General features: G+C 38.1%; 1 long non-coding RNA gene across 1 annotated transcript in view; it reads right to left on the reverse strand.

Moving 5' to 3' along the window:
- Positions 1-4958: 4958 nt before the first annotated feature.
- The window catches only part of LOC134759294 (uncharacterized), a 1134411-nt gene continuing 1123233 nt past the window's right edge, over positions 4959-16136 (reverse strand). Inside the window, exon 4 of the long non-coding RNA XR_010135400.1 lies at positions 4959-5012. This is a non-coding gene — a long non-coding RNA (uncharacterized lncRNA). The remainder of the gene's footprint in view (positions 5013-16136) is intronic.

The following is a 16136-nucleotide window of genomic DNA, read 5'->3' on the forward strand; positions in this document are numbered from 1 at the left end:
TATACACCATGGAATACCACGCAGCCACAGAAAAGGATGAGTTCATGTCTTTGCAGGGACATGGATGCAGCTGGAAACCATCATTCTCAGCAAACTAACACAAGAACAGAAAACCAAACACTGCATGTTCTCACTCATAAGTGGGAGTTGAACAATGAGAACACATGGATGCAGGGAGGGGAATATCACACACTGGGGCCTGCCTGGGGGTGGGGGCCTAGGGGAGGGATAGCATTAGGAGAAATACCTAATGTAGATCATGAGTTGATGGGTGCAGCCAGCCACCATGGCATGTGTATACCTATGTAACAAACCTGCATGTTGTGCACATGTACCCTGAACTTAAAGTATAATAATAAAAAAAATTTCATCTTTACCTTCTCCCATGTATTACATACACCCTGATTGATTTGATACTAATTTTCTTTGCATTTGTTTTAAAGTCTAAAACTAATTATTTACCTGTTGATCTATTGGAAAACTTCAAGAGGCAAAACTGAGAGTTGGATTTCGTAAAGGAACTGATTATTAATTCTTATGGCTATTGAAAGCAGTTTGGAGAAGTCGTTTTGTTTCACTACATTAAAAAAAAATCTTCTGAAAATTATCTAAAGTGTGGCATCTTCCTCAAGGTATCCCATGCCACATGCCAAATAAAAATATTGATGTGGTCTGCTGCACTATTCCACTAACATTTATTTTGAAGTCATACATTTTCTTCTTATCTTAGAGGAAAAAAAAAACCCTTCCACCTGCATAATTTATAATTTAAGAAGTTTTGTTAGATCAAAAGGAAAGAAAGAATGAACAGAAGCAAAGAGTGTAAAAAGCTTTAATATTTGAGTGATCGCACGATACTTTGTGTGGCCTTTCTCCCTGCTGCTGTAAGCAGAAGCAGAAAAAAGAAACCAGAGAGAGTGCGATTTGTTCAAGGTTGTTCAATGTGAGTCAGAAAAGACCGGCTATTTGAATGCAAGGCAGAACCAACATCTTTCTCCCCTAAAAAGGTATTTTTGTATGTGATTGGTTTCAATCCCAACAAGTAAACACAATCAGATTTCATACATTTCAAGCAGCAAACAAGGCATAACTGTTTTTCTTAAGGGGAGGAGTGTTGGGAGGCTTCAGGGGAGAAATATTTACTATATAACAAAATATATAAAAATGCTACTCAATGAGAAGGTGGTAGAGATGTGTATGGGCTCCCTGGAACAAATATTGAGGGTTGGAAGCGACCGGGTGGAAGTGCATATAGAGATTATGAGGGAGAAGGAACTGGGGGGACAGTTTGTGCTACTGCTCCCTGCAACTTCTTAAGGGCCTTTATACTTTCCACCTCTGTGAGGCCTTCTAATGCCTCCTCACCCTCCCTAACTGTCCCAAGTAAATCCTGTCTCCATGGTTCACAGCTAGTCCATGTGTAAGACAATATAACCCTCTGATTAAAAGCTCATCTATACAGTTAAATAGCACTGCACTCAAATCCAAAAGCAATTTGCTACCAGTTTAGGGGCTTTTGGCAAGCTAATTCAGCCCTCTTAGCCTCAGGCTTTCCCATATGAAAAAAAAAAAATGGGAATAACAGCGTCTGCTGCAGAGGTTCTTATAGAATTAAATGAGAGAATCCATGCATGTGCTCAACGCACTGCCTGACAATGATGAATAAATGTCAGAAAGTGTTATCACTTTCATGGCATATTTTGTATATATCGTTTTCATTCGCTTGTCTTCACATGAAGAATGTTGGCTTTCTCAAATAGCCTGTAAGTAAAACATGAGGTTACTTTGAAGCCTATCCAGTAGACTTTGATCCTGAATTAGAGTTTCTTCTCATTAAAGAATTTAGCCATAATCCTGAGCCATCTGTGGCTGTGAGAATAAATCTGCTCTGTCCAGAAGTGACATTCCATTCCTTTATAACTCTCTTTTCTTTTGCCCATGTTGGGCTCAGAATGAGATACTCCAAAATTAAGAAAATAGCGGAAGCATCAAGGTCTCTCTGACTTCTCCTGGTTTCTTCCCCTGAAGATTGGCATATGATAGGTGTCCTGTCCTATATCCAGAGGGAAGTAATGCCATGCAGTGATGCCAAGAAGAAACTGAACAAACAGCCCTTGCTAAGCTCCCCTCAGGTTATTGCCATTAGATCATAAGCTTTTGTCCTCCAATCACACTTCTGCATGACTGTCGGTAAAAATTTGCAGTTTTCCCTGGGAACTTTGTCTTCATTTCTGAAGACTCCCATGTCATATAAAATTTTCATTAAATACATTTGTTATGCTTTTCTTTTGTTGCTCTGTCTTTTGTTATAGGGTGGGGAAATAAATTTTTTTCTCCCATACCCATCTTGTCTACCCCAGGATGTATCCTCCTTACTGAAAGACCTTATTCATAAACTCACCTGTTGCTCTATGTTTGTAGACTGCTAACCTAATCCTTAGTTATTAGGAAATCATTGTAATTTTTTTTTGACATGGTGTCTCACTGTGTTGTCCAGGCTGAAGTGTAGTGGCACCATCTTGACTCACTGCAACCACCACCTCTCAGGTTCAAGCGATTCTCCTGCCTCAGCCTCCCAAGTAGCTGGGATTACAGACACCTGCCACCACGTTGTTTGGTTCACCCTATGGAGTCAACATTTTTCAGTAATGGGAAGGGTTATAAAATCCCTTTGGCAGGAAAGAGCTTAGTTTGATGATGAAATTCCACTGGACAGCCCCATGATATTCTCTATATAAAACCATTTAACCTCCACGGACAGATGGACATTGGAACATTATTATTATTATTATTATTATTATTATTATTATTATTATATGTTCAACATTGTTTAAGTTGTTCAGTTACTTCTGAAGAGAGGTAGAGCTGTGATATCCTGATTTTTAAGCTACTAAGTTTTCATCTTTCATCCTCAGTCTCTATCTAGTACAAAGAGACTGAGGACAAATTTCAGAGGAAGAGAGATTACAGTCAGGCCTAACATTATAGTAAGGGAATCTGAAAATGCAACTGAAAATTTTTAGAGCTTAATCTAAGGAATAGCATTTGAGTAAATTATAAGGAAATATAGGGTTAAGTCAGATGGAAGTGGTAGAGAGAAAATAGGGTTAGAATATAAGTCATTAAAGCCAGCATGAATAAGAAAGAACATGAAGCAGAGCAGAGGCTGGCAGATGAGACTGTTAGTTTTGTTGCTGAGGTTCTAAGTCACTGGAGATGTGAAAGGTTAGGTAGTAGACAAGAGGTGGGAGTTGCCATCATGAGGAACTCTCAGACCTCCAAGGCCCAGAGACTGCACTGGAGCCACTTAGGAAAAACCTACCTTTCTTTGGCTCCTCTTGTCTGTTACAGGACGTTTTCTTCTTAATAAAGGACCTTATTCCTAAGCTTGGACATTTTTTTGTCTTACTCCTCACCCTTTCCACCCATCTCAACCCGGTAAGAGTTGGTACAGAGAAAATAAAAATTCACCAAAGCTAAAGTCAGCTATGAATGCAGAGGAGTTAATTTGGTTATGTAAGAATAACAGAATTAAGGAAAAGGAATGCAAGGCATAAAGTGGAAATAAGAGACCCCTAAAGAAGTTTTGGCATGAAAGTGGAAGAAAGGTATTGGAAAGGTTTTCTAGGTAGCAAAAAGCATGGGCAGGTGGGTGTGAATCCAGTATGAGATGGGCTTGCCTTTGGAGGACTGGATGGGAAGTAATGTTTTCTTGAGAAAATCACGTTCAATAAAGAAGGAGAAGAAATGACCAGCATGAGTGTTTATTGGATATAACATGTGCTTATTAATTTGTACACATCAACTTATAAAATGTGTACCACATTCCTATGGAATTGGCATTATTGTCTGAGAAAAAGTATCTTACAGAACAGAACTCTGAGAACAAATTGTATTTTCTCCCCATCTAATGTCTAGGTATAAATCAAAGCCATGCCCCAATATAGATAATTCTGAATGGTGCATTCTTACTTGATACCTTGCCTCTATATTTTCTATTGAGATTAAACATTTTTCACTATTATAACTTTTAACAGATGCATAATATTCTACCATGTGGTTATGCCATTATTTATTTAACAAACTCCAAATTATTAGGTAGTGGGCTTTCTCCCCACTACCTAATAATAATATTTATAATAATAAAATAATAATTTAAAATTATTGTTCTAAATAATTCCACAGTAAAAATATTGCAGATAAATTTTAAAATTAGTTTTTAATTTTTCCTTAAATGACAACTCTAAATTGAATAAGTAAATCAACAGGCATACATAATTTTAAGACTTTACTTTCATATTTTCTTGCTTCAAAGAAAAGTCATTTAGTTTACATTAGGAAAGCAATTTCAGAACCAGAAACAATAAGACTGAGAAGCCAGTACCTAAAGGCTCTTCTGAGAATTCGGATTGCACCAGAGAAGTCAACACTCACTGGAGCAACACATTATTCTGGCCCTGACCAATCCATTCTCACTTCCCCTGATGCAGAATCAGTTTCAAAGCATGTGTTGTGTCTAGACTGTTTCTATTCAGCTTGCTGAAAAGAATGCCACAACACACCTGTCCCCCAAAATGAGTAGGAAGAGTCTTAATATATCACAGCCCCTTAAGTTCCCTCTCAAGCCAGCAGACAAATTCCTGAGTGATAATTCCAGTCTAGCTATCTTTTCTCACAATCTTACCATTACTCAACAGCATCCCAACCAATACAAAATAATTGTCCATATATTTTCTGTACATATAGGCAGGCCACACTTCACTAATTTGAGGCCAAAGGATCAAAATAATAATTGTTTTACCCACCTGCATGTTTGCTGTATTTAACTCAGACCTTTGCAAGAATCTGACCAAACAAGGTGCAACCAGACCAAACTAGAAAGCCAGCTTGGTTAAATTTCTGTTCACCACAGGATTGCTGAATATGTGTGTGTTCACAGCAGCCCCCAAATGGCTTACCTCATTCAATCTTGCCTTTTCAGTCCAATCGGTCCAGTGAAAATGTCGACTTATCTGGAAAAGGGGAAATACAGGAGCAGAATAAGTAGGACGAAAAATAGAAAGATGTGTAATATAAAGCATGCGGTACTTTTTTCAGTACAAATAATAGAATCTCACTTCATATTTTGGGAAAATAACAAAAAGGCAATAAGAGAAAATCATGTTCTTATCAAGTGACTCAAAATCCCCTACAGAGTTCAGACCCACGTTCAGTCTAGCCTTCAGAAATGACCTGGCAAAATGAAGCAAGAGTCATTTTAGAGTCGTTTAATCTCTAACTTCAATTTTCTTAATAAAAAGAGACACAGCAGTACCTTAGCTCATTAGCTCAGGGAGGGGTCTGGCAAATGAATCCGGTCTAATTACAGAATGCCCGTGAGATAGCAAGTGCAACATGTGTATGATCTTCCACGATCTGACTTCTTCAAAGTTATAACCCACATGTTAATAAGCAACTGAAATTCATGCTGGCATGGAAGCAATGAGTCTAATCCTAAATCTGTAATCAGATACTTGGGCATGAGCAAGTTCCATAGCATGAAAGAATACTGAAAATATTTGAATGCATTAAAATTTATATATTTCAAAAATTGTAATAAGGTAGGTTTTCTTTATATAAAATTAATTATGATTTAAATGCTTTTCTATTTATAAAATAATTAAGAGTATAACTAAATTTCACCAAAACCCTGTAATTCCTCTAAGATTTTAGAGCTCTATACCTCCAAATTATTTTAACTATTATGATTTAGTATAATGATTGTTTCATTTTAATATCCCAAGAATGTCAGACATTAAGATACAAATTCACATTCATAAAGGTCAGACTAAAAAATCTTCTTTTATATGTGTTTTAATTATCAGGGTAAACATTTTTATTCAAATACACACAGCCCTAACATTACCTTTCTGTCTTCAGTATAAATGCTTTTCCATGTTTTATTTAACAGTTCAAAGAAGACATTTTATGCTTTGCTAGTTATAAAATATATACAACAGTACTATTAGAAATCAATCTTCATTAGGATCATGTGAAAAAAACTGGCAGAGAAACTTCCACTAGAAAGAGAAAGGGGATTCTTAGATTTGCAAAGGACATTATTTTAGTTATGATCCACCTAGGTTGGCTTTTTCTCAATACCCTAACACAATAATCCTAACTAAAAATGTTGATCACTAATCAGTGTATTTGATGGTGAGTCTTGAATTTATTAAATTAATCACCTAATTTCTTTTCCAGGTCCCAATTCACATTTACATGTAATCAAAAAGCAGACTTAAAGATATCATTTTAATTATTCATCTGATATGGTTTGGATCTGTGTTCCCACCTAAATCTCATGTTGAAATGTCAACCTCGATGCTGAAGGTGGGGCTTGGTGGGAGGTGTTTGGATCATGGGGCTGGTTTCTCACGGTTTAACGCCACCCCTGGTGCTGTCGTTGCGATAGTAAGTGCTCCTGAGATCTGGTTGTTTAAAAGTGTGTAGCACCTCTCGGCTCTCCCTCTTCCTCCTGCTCGGACAAGATGAAGTGATGGCTCCTCCTTTGCCTTCTGTCACTAAGTTTCCTGAGGCTTCCCTGAAGCTGATGCTGCCATGATTCCTATACAGCCCACAGAACTGTGAGCCAATTAAACCTCCTTTCTTAAACCTCCTATTACTTTATAGCAGTGTGAGAAAAAACAAATACAGAAAATTGGTACCAGGAGTTGTGTATTGCTATAAAGATACCTGAAAATGTGGAAGCACCTTTGGAATTGGGTAATGGGCAGAGGTTGGAAGAGTGTGGAGGGCTCAGAAGGTGACAGGAAGATAAGAGAAAATTTGGAACTTCTAGAGATTTGTTGAATGGTTGTAATCAAAATGCTAATAGTCAGTGAAGGCCAGGATGAGGAGGTCTCAGATGGAGATGAGGAACTTATTGGCAATGGAGCAAAGGTCACATTTGGCAAAAAGCTTGTTTGGATTATGCCCCTGCCCTACAGATCTGTGAAACTTTGAACTTGAGAGTGATAATTTAGAGCAGGAGTCCCCAGCCCCTGAGCCACAGACAATTATCAGTACATGGCCTGTTAAGAGAGGCAAGCAGGCAAGCAAGTGAAGCTTTATCTGTATTTATAGCCACTCCCCATTGCTCACATTACTGCCTGAGCTAGGCCTCCTGTCAGATCAGCAGTGGCCTTCAATTCTCATAGGAGCGTGAACCCTATTGTGAACTGCACCTGTGAGGGATCTAGGTTGTCTGCTCCTTATGAGAATCTAATGTCTGATGATCTGTCACTGTCTCCTATTGCCCATGGATGGGACTATCTAGCTGCAGGAAAACAAGTTCAGTGCTCCCATTGATTCTACATTATGGTGAGCTGTATAATTCTTTCACTGTGTCTTACAATGTAATAAGAATGGAAATAAAGTGCACAATAAATGTAATGTACTTGAATCACCCTGAAGCCATCCCACCCACCCCCAGTATGTGGAAAAATTGTCATCCACAAAACCAGTCCCTGGTGCCAAAAAGGTTGGGGACTGCTGATTTGGGGTATCTGGTAGAAGAAATGTCCAAGCAACAAAGCATTCAATTTTTGACCTGGCTGCTTCTGATAGCCGATTTCATATGCATGAGCAAAGAAATTATGTAAAACTGGAACTTATATTTAATAGGCCAGGTGCAATGGGTCACACCTGTGATCCTAGCACTTTGGGAGGCTGAGGCCATCAGATCACCTGAGGTCAGGAGTTCAAGACTAGCCTGGCCAACATGGTGAAACTCTGTCTCTACTAAAATACAAAAATTAGCCGGGCATGATGGCGGGTGCCTGTAATCCCAACTACTCAGGAGGCTGAGATGGGAGAATCATTTGAACTCAAGAGACAGTAGTTGCAGTGAGCTGAGATCATGCCATTGCCCTCCAGTCTGGGTGGCTGAGCGAGACTCTGTCTCCAAAAAAAAAAAAAACAAGAAAGAAAAGAAAAAAAGAAAGTGTTTCTGAATTATAAAATATTATATAAATGTTTGTTTCAAAAATACCTACTTTTAATTAATATAAATGTGCCTGCCTGCATGTTTTCCTCCCTTCCTTGCTTCTTATTGGCATTGGGATACTATTAGCATTTGTTCAGCATTTACTTCAATGAGCATTACTAGGAAATGAGAGCATCAAATTCCAGCCTCCATGAATTTGGTTCCAAATTCCTGAGGGAAGATATCAATTAATTCTAACTTCGGGAACTGAAGATAGCTTCATGGAGAAGGTGACAATAAAATTGGAAAGATGAGTAGATTTTTAGCAGACAGAAAAACTGCTGTGAATGTAGTAGATTTTTAGTTAACGTCTGTACAGTGAAAATCACCTTCAACGAGTCTGCATTTTACCAGGTGAACAGAATCTCTGGAATTTCTATGTTTGTGCTTAAAGATTTTTTTTAAAAGGCTGCATTGGACATGCATATTCTTTGTTCTATGAGCTTTGTACATAAATTATGACCCAAATTAATGAAAGATATAATCCAAACTGATGCAAATGCAAATGCCCTAGTTTTAGACAGCTGCAATGGTTATTTCTATACATCTAGGAAACAGCTGTCGGGTCTCATCTATACACTGGCTTTTGTTCAACTTCAAATGGGTGTCAAGAATAAAAAAAAAATAGTTGATTAGAAGGTGGTACCCATGTCAGGAATACATAAGAGTTTCTAAGCCTTTCTTCCAGCTTCTAAATCACTATCCTCATATGGCACTGGCATGATGGAACATTCTCACAGATTGCCTTTCCCCATCCAAGCCCTGAGGACGCCCAGGCTGGTTGGAAGGTGTAACTTGTGTAATGATTCCAAAAGCACTCCTCTCCCATGATTACACAGAACAAGTAATGGGATAGTCATTTTCAAGGCCAAGCATAAGTGATTACTCACCAAGATGCAGAGGTTATGATAGGAAAGCCCCACGCTGATGCTGGCAGTCAGAAGCAAGATGCAGGGCTTGACCCTTTACTGCAAGAAGCTGCAGAGACCATGCATCTGAGCCAGACAGCTGACTGTGAATCCTTGGGATTCACACCACAACAATAGGCTAATAGATTTATGCCATAAAGGCAGTGACCTCTGTGGTCAGAAACATTTTCTCACAGGAGAGAAAAAGGTGCCATACGCCCCTGTGTGCTACAGTTTTGACAGTGACTGACAGCATGGGCTGGCCAGAGTCTCCAGGAAGCCATATGCACAGACTTTTGCATTGTTACCCTTTGATTAACTTCTGACACACTTTGCAACATAAAACTCTTACAAGGAAATTGCTCTGTAATGCTGGCTGTAACATCTAGAAACTTTGCCAAGGAGAGCTAAAATGTACCCCAAAGCAGTGTGGCCTGAAATAATATCCACGTGCATGTATGTGTGTGGGGAACACACTCTGGGCTTTAAATTTTCAGACTCATAATGCTATTACTTAAGTGCAATATTTAGAAAAAGATTCTCACATGTTATAAGCATATTGCACATGAAGAGACTTAAGCAATGCCAAGATGAAAATAAATAATGTATGAAGTCAGAGGCCTGAAGCAAATGTTAACTAATTTCAAAATGGGTCAAAATCACAACAATTAAGTCCCTGACATGTGAAGTCATTTTTTTCCTTCCTAAAATATTAACCAACTTGCTTCACTTCTTCTAGATTGATTTGTAGAGCATGAAAGGTCATTTTCGCGGTAGAGGGGGAGTTTGGCTTCTACAAGCCATCCATAATGAGAGCCAATAAATTAGGTAAAGCTCCTGTTTATCTAAGCTGAAATATTGATGTCCAAGACCACATCGAATGCAAATCTCTACATTAATCATTTTTCTCCAGTTGGGAAATTCAGACCATGGTAACACATGCTTTGATAGACCTATACATCATAGTTACAGCAACATTAGACAGTGCCTCAGTGACAGAATACAAATATATTGCATTGGATTTCCTTCATTTTCCCCAGCCTGACTTTCATTTGTGTCTGCAAACTCTGCTCTGGGTGTGTGAGGTTTTGACACAGGTTTGGGTGATATTTTTGGTCTAGGAAATAAGTGAAAATTGATAACAAGAATTTTCTTCGGTTGGTTACCTGCCAAGCAAATCTGGAGGAGGCTCACATCTAGTTCATTAAGCATAGCACTCTGATGAACACACACCCTGTGTTCAGTCTTCTCCCACTCCAGCAGTAATATGGTCTGTGTTTCCCATAGTGGGATTCATGAACCATCTGTGTCAGATCACCTGGGTGCTTGCTGGGAAATGCAGTTTCCTAGGCTTCATCATAATCAATCAGATTTTCTTAGGGTGGGGCCAGGGAATCTTGTACAAGATCCTCAGTTGTTTATTATACACACTGTTGTTTGATAACTGACATAGCCAGCTATCATCTGTAGGCTTCTAAAAACTACCCTGTCTTGCCACTTTTCTGCTGAAAGTCTTTCCTCTCCCATATATGGTCCAAACCTCTACTTAGCCCTCTTTTCCTTCTCCAGAGGCATGTCTCACAGAGTCTTATCCACTTTTAAGGTTATTCTCTCTATATGCAGAAGACTCTCAAATTGCTATTTACAACAGTGATGTTCTATCTCAGCTTCCAATTCATATATGAAAATGCCTGCTGAAACTGTTCACCTGGCACTAGAAAGACAGTGTGGCCAAACTGAACTCATTCCTCTTTCATTGCTATCACACAGCCAGACAGAAACCCTGATGCTCTCATTCATTCTTCTGTCTCCCTTTTATTTTCCACACATACGTCATTAAATAAATAGCCTGTATCATCTACTCATAGTCTCCACGATGGCTTATTCTCTTCTTTCTTTTCTACCCCTGTGCAAAGTCCAGGCCTTCCTCATTTCTCAGCTGTGCCATTGCAACAGACCTCTAAACTAGTGTTCCTGTCTTTTGTCTTGAACTTCTCAAATCAGTCTTCTACATGGTGGCTGAACAGGTTTTCTAAAAATAAATCTGACTGAGTCACTTGTTTCCTTAACACTATGAGAACATTCCTCCTGCAGGACAAAAATCTAGGTTTTCTGGCCTGACTCTCCTGCCCATTTCTAGTCTATCCATACTCGATTTTCGTCAATCGTTACCTGGATTTTCCTTCAATACAACCATTTATAATAACCTTATACCTTGCCTTTCCTCCCATTTCCCTCTGCCTGGAGTACCCTTTTCTTGACTATTTTCACTCATATTATTACTCAATAATTACAATGATGCTTATAAATGTTATTTTATAACACAACTATCTAATATGAATACTTACTCTATGCCAACTATTGAGTTAAATTTTTCTTTTGATCCTCACAAGGATCAAAATGTGATAACCTACATTAGTAGGCTTTTCAAGAAGCCTCCTTTCGTCACTTTTTTAAGGCTTTCCTTAATCTCTAGTCTGACTACTTCTTACCTTATTACCACCAACACGCTGTGTGCTTACTTCAGCCAAAACATTTAGCCTAATATACTAAAATAGTATATTTATATTCTCCACTCTCTTTTCATCACTAAATTACCTGATTCACAAGAGCAGAGCATGTCTTATTCAGATCTATTTTCAAATCATGTAGTCCGAGCTGCCCAAGTAACGTTTTTTTAACTCAAGAGATCTGATTCATGGCCATAGAGAATATCACTGTGAGTGGCTCTTCTCAGCATATTAACTAAGAGACTTTTGATCTGAGACCTTGAACTTCAAGCGGAGAGGGAGGACCACGTCCATGTTTGTATCTCCCTATAGTGCCTAGTCCTGCATATTTTATATGATCAATGCTCAAAATTGTTGGTACAAATTTAACTGCTACTATGTGGATTTCAGGAATATTAAAATGATGATCAGCTCTGCTAAATTTTAGAAATATAGAGTACACAAAGTCACTGTTAAAAACAAAATTATTAGGCACTCTAGCCTCATTTAAGCAGCATGATGTCAGAAGGGATATTCATTAAACATAATGGATTTGTGAGTGTCAGACAGAATAAATGTATGAACTCACAAAAAGGGCAAAGGGGAATGGATCCCTGTTGTGAGAAAAGGGCAAATGGCACCTTGTAGAGCCAGAAACCCCAAGAATTAAGGGGCTCAATGGGATGGGGTTTTTTTTTTAACAACTGTTTAAATTTTTTTCAGTAATGGCATACTTTTGGTACATTTAATTATATCTGAATATGGTCATAAAATAGTATAATAATAATGAAATATTGCTCAACTTATTGAGTGAATACCTTGCCCCAAGTGTTCTATATAGCTCAATATATCTTCTAGGTATGTATTTTCTCCCATTTTATAGATGAGGAAGATGAAGTTCAGAAGGGTTTAGTAACTTTCTCAAGATCATATTGCAATGTATTCGCATATGATAGTCTGTGTGTTGATTCATTTAACAAGCACATGCTGAGCAATAACTGTGCCAGACATTGAACTAGGAACTAAACATACAGGGATAAGTCAGAAGTTCAAAGAGTTCTCAGTACTGTGATAGAATCATAAAAAGTAACACTTATGATACAATGTGGCATGTACTCTGCGAGAGTGAGCCTATGAGGTCAATGCAGAGGGTCATGGGAACCTGGGAGAGAGGGAGCTAATCTAGCTTGGGATAAAAAACAAACAAACAAACAAACATGTAAAGCATCAGGGAACACTTCCCAAAAAGGCATAAAAAGTCTGACTGTATGAGGCAAGAACCACACTTTAGATGGAGGGAATGACACATGCCATTGACTCAGAAGTCTTCCGTGTCCTATATTTCTCATCACTGCTATCACCAGAATGTGTTTGAGAAGGTAATGGCAGATCATCTTGATTTTACACTTTCAAAGTGGACACCTTGAGAGATGGTGTTCAATGAGGATGAAAAGTATGAGTATGCCACAGAAGAGTGCTTACAATTTGTCCTACAGATGCAAATGGTACCCTTTGGTGATTGTGCAGGGTACAACCTGTACATTGTAAATGACAGCCCTGTTCCAAGCATTGTGCTTGGTCCTTAACATATCTAATCTGATTTATTCTACATGGTGACTCTAAAAGTTGGTTTGCTTGCCTTCATTGTATGGATAAGGAGACTAATACCCCATGAGTTTAAATGACTGTCCAAACATCACACACAGAACAAATAAAAGAGCCAGAATCTTAATCTAGATGTCTATGCCTCCAAAGTCCTTGATCTATCTGCTAGAAAATCAGGAATAAGGAAGAAATTCTATTTTACCTCTTTGGTGAGCTCTTCTCTGGCATCATAGATGGGTGCTTCCCCCTGACTTCCCAGTCTAGTTCTCACAAGAGACAAGATGAACTGCTGCTTCTATATTAGCTTCTGTAAGAGTACCAGCCTGTCTGGGCCCTATTTTCATTAACCTTTATGCTTTCCCCTGATTTGATTCTCTTTCTTTTACCCTTATTTCCTCCCCAGTCTAGCTAAAAAAAAGACCATTCCTTTTGATGACATATGCTAGTAGGTTTGTTCTCACTATGATTGTGTCTATTAAACTGTTCCAATATTAATCTAGGTCATAGAAGACTAATAGAAATCCCCCATTAATGTAATATTTCTTAAGTACTATATGTTACCATATTTATAAGAGCTCAGGCAGAGCCAGCAATGGGAACTGTAAACTTATAGTAATAAAATAGGAGGGATGATGCATACCAGAAGCACAGGTTTCCTTTGAACACCTTTCTATCTCACTTTCAGGACTGTGGGGTTGTTAAGTCTAATTTTATGACCACTATCATGTTGTAAAACTTGTCGGTCTTTGCTGTATCCTCAGATGTGAGGCCTCGCCCATCCCTCTCTTTTCATGTTATTTGATTTCTAGATGTGGGTTAAAATCCCAGAAGCTGTAAGCTTTCTGTTCTAAGCATACTGTGCGTTAATCTACTACACACCAAAGTCTATTAATTTTGAATAGTGCTATCAATTATACTGCAGGACAGAGAGATAACTATGTTATCGCCTTTGAAGAAGTGTCTTTCTTAAGAAACCTATATAGCCTTATCAAGACTCTAAGGCTGATGGATAACCCCCTTCTCAAAAATCACAATTTGATTGCATTTTCTTTTACAGGATCTTCAAAATGCAAGCCAATACAATACTTCTGAGGCTTGTATCACCTATCCGCTTACAGAATTAATGAGCTTATCATTACTCTTCCGATAAAAATAAGACCATTCCACTTACTCTGGGCTTTTAAATATACCTACTTTCCAGATATGAAATCTATAGACAGGCAATGTTAGCACCTATACCTGGCCTTGTGAGCTTCCCAAGATTTATTTATCTATCAGGTGCCACTGAGAAATGGATCTTTTCATTTTTTAAAAAAATCCCATTTGACTCTGTCTCATCCTCCCATTCTCTGTCTAGCCCAATTATATTGACAATCTGGTCTTTTCTTCCTAGCCTTCCTTCAGGACAACTTCTGGTTTTTGTTCTTCCCACAAAAACTCCAGTATAAAAGAATAAATCCACTTTCATGTTAAGCTTCAGGTGTCTTAAATAATCTCTCTTAGATCAATGATAAAGAAAGACTAGGAAACAGCTCAAAACCCTCCCCTGACTTTGCAACTTACTAAAACTAAAATGGGATCTTTTTGCCAGGCATGCCTTACAAGCTACTCACTCATTAATTCAGGCAATAAGCATATGTTGGGTACACACTCTATGCCAAGCACTATTCTAGGTGACTACTGATAAGACCGAAGCATTGTAATTCCCCTGTATTTAATAAATGAGAAGGAAAATACCAAGGAACAAATACTGACATGATATGACTGTAGATAATGAAGTGGGATACAGAAACATAAAGCAGGGTGGAGGTAGGGTGATGGAAAAGAAGAAAGGACGGTCAGGGTTTCTGGGGCTAAGCAAGTCAGGAAAGACCCCTTTCAGGAGGTGATGTTGAAACAGAGATCCAAATGAATATCTAGGGAAAGCTTTTTAAGTCATGTGAATGCCATGTGTTCAGATGTAGGCCTGGAATACATTTGGCAAGTTCAAGAGAGAGAGAATGAGTCCAAAGTGCTTAGATAGGAGTAGGTGAGTGAGGTTACTATTGGAAAGGGGCTAGATCAAGCAGGCACGAGTGTGATGGGAAACCAGCGGCCACTTTCTGTTACTCCTAATCTGTCTTCAGTCCTGAGGACAGATGAAGCAAAAAATTCCTTTTACTGACCACAAGTCTCAATATTTCAGGGAAATAATTCTACTAGCATGTCAATAAAAATGGATTTTTATGTCCTCTCAATATACCTTTAGGCTGAAGCAAATAAACTTTGTGCTTTAGAAAAATATTTAGCGATATTACATCAGGGAAATGCAAATTAAAACCACAATGAGACACTATCTTACCACAGATAGAATGCCCTCCATTAAAAAGTCAAAAAATAGATGTTGGCGCAGATGTGGTGAAAAGAGAATACTTATACACTGTTTCTGGGAATGTAAATTAGCACACCCTCTCTGGAAAACAGCAGGAATACTTCTCAAAGAACTAAAAGTACATCTACTATGTTATCCTGCAGTCTCACTACTGAGTACGCAAAGGAAAAGAATTCATTATGTAAAAAGAACACTAGTATGTGTGTATACATTACAGCAGAATTCACGATAGCAAAGATATGGAATCAATCAAAGCACCCATCAATTGATGAGTAGATAAAAAAAGGTATATATATTTCATTTAGTATAGACTATTATCACTAAATTTTTTTAATTATTGCTCTAACCATAGTACCATATACATGGAATACTATTAAATACGTAAAAATGAATGAAAAATGTCTTTTGTGGCAACTTGGATAGAACTGGAGGTCATAATCCTAAGTAAAGTAACCTAAGAATGGGAAAACAAATATGGGTATACAAAGGCATACAGAGTGGTATAAGGGACACTGGAGACCCAGAAGAGGGGAGGGTTGGATGGGGGTGAGGGATGAAAAAATACCTATTGGATACAATGTATACTACTCTAGCGACAGGTACATTAAGATCCCAGACTTCAACACTGTACAATGCATCCATGTAACCAAGACCCACTCGTACCCCAAAAGCTATTAAAATTTAAAACAAACAGACAAAAAGATTTTTAAAAAGGGAAATTAAAGGACACATATGTTTTA

The sequence above is a fragment of the Gorilla gorilla genome, chromosome 9 (genome assembly GCF_029281585.2).
Source record: "Gorilla gorilla gorilla isolate KB3781 chromosome 9, NHGRI_mGorGor1-v2.1_pri, whole genome shotgun sequence".
NCBI classification, from domain to species: Eukaryota; Metazoa; Chordata; class Mammalia; order Primates; family Hominidae; genus Gorilla; species Gorilla gorilla.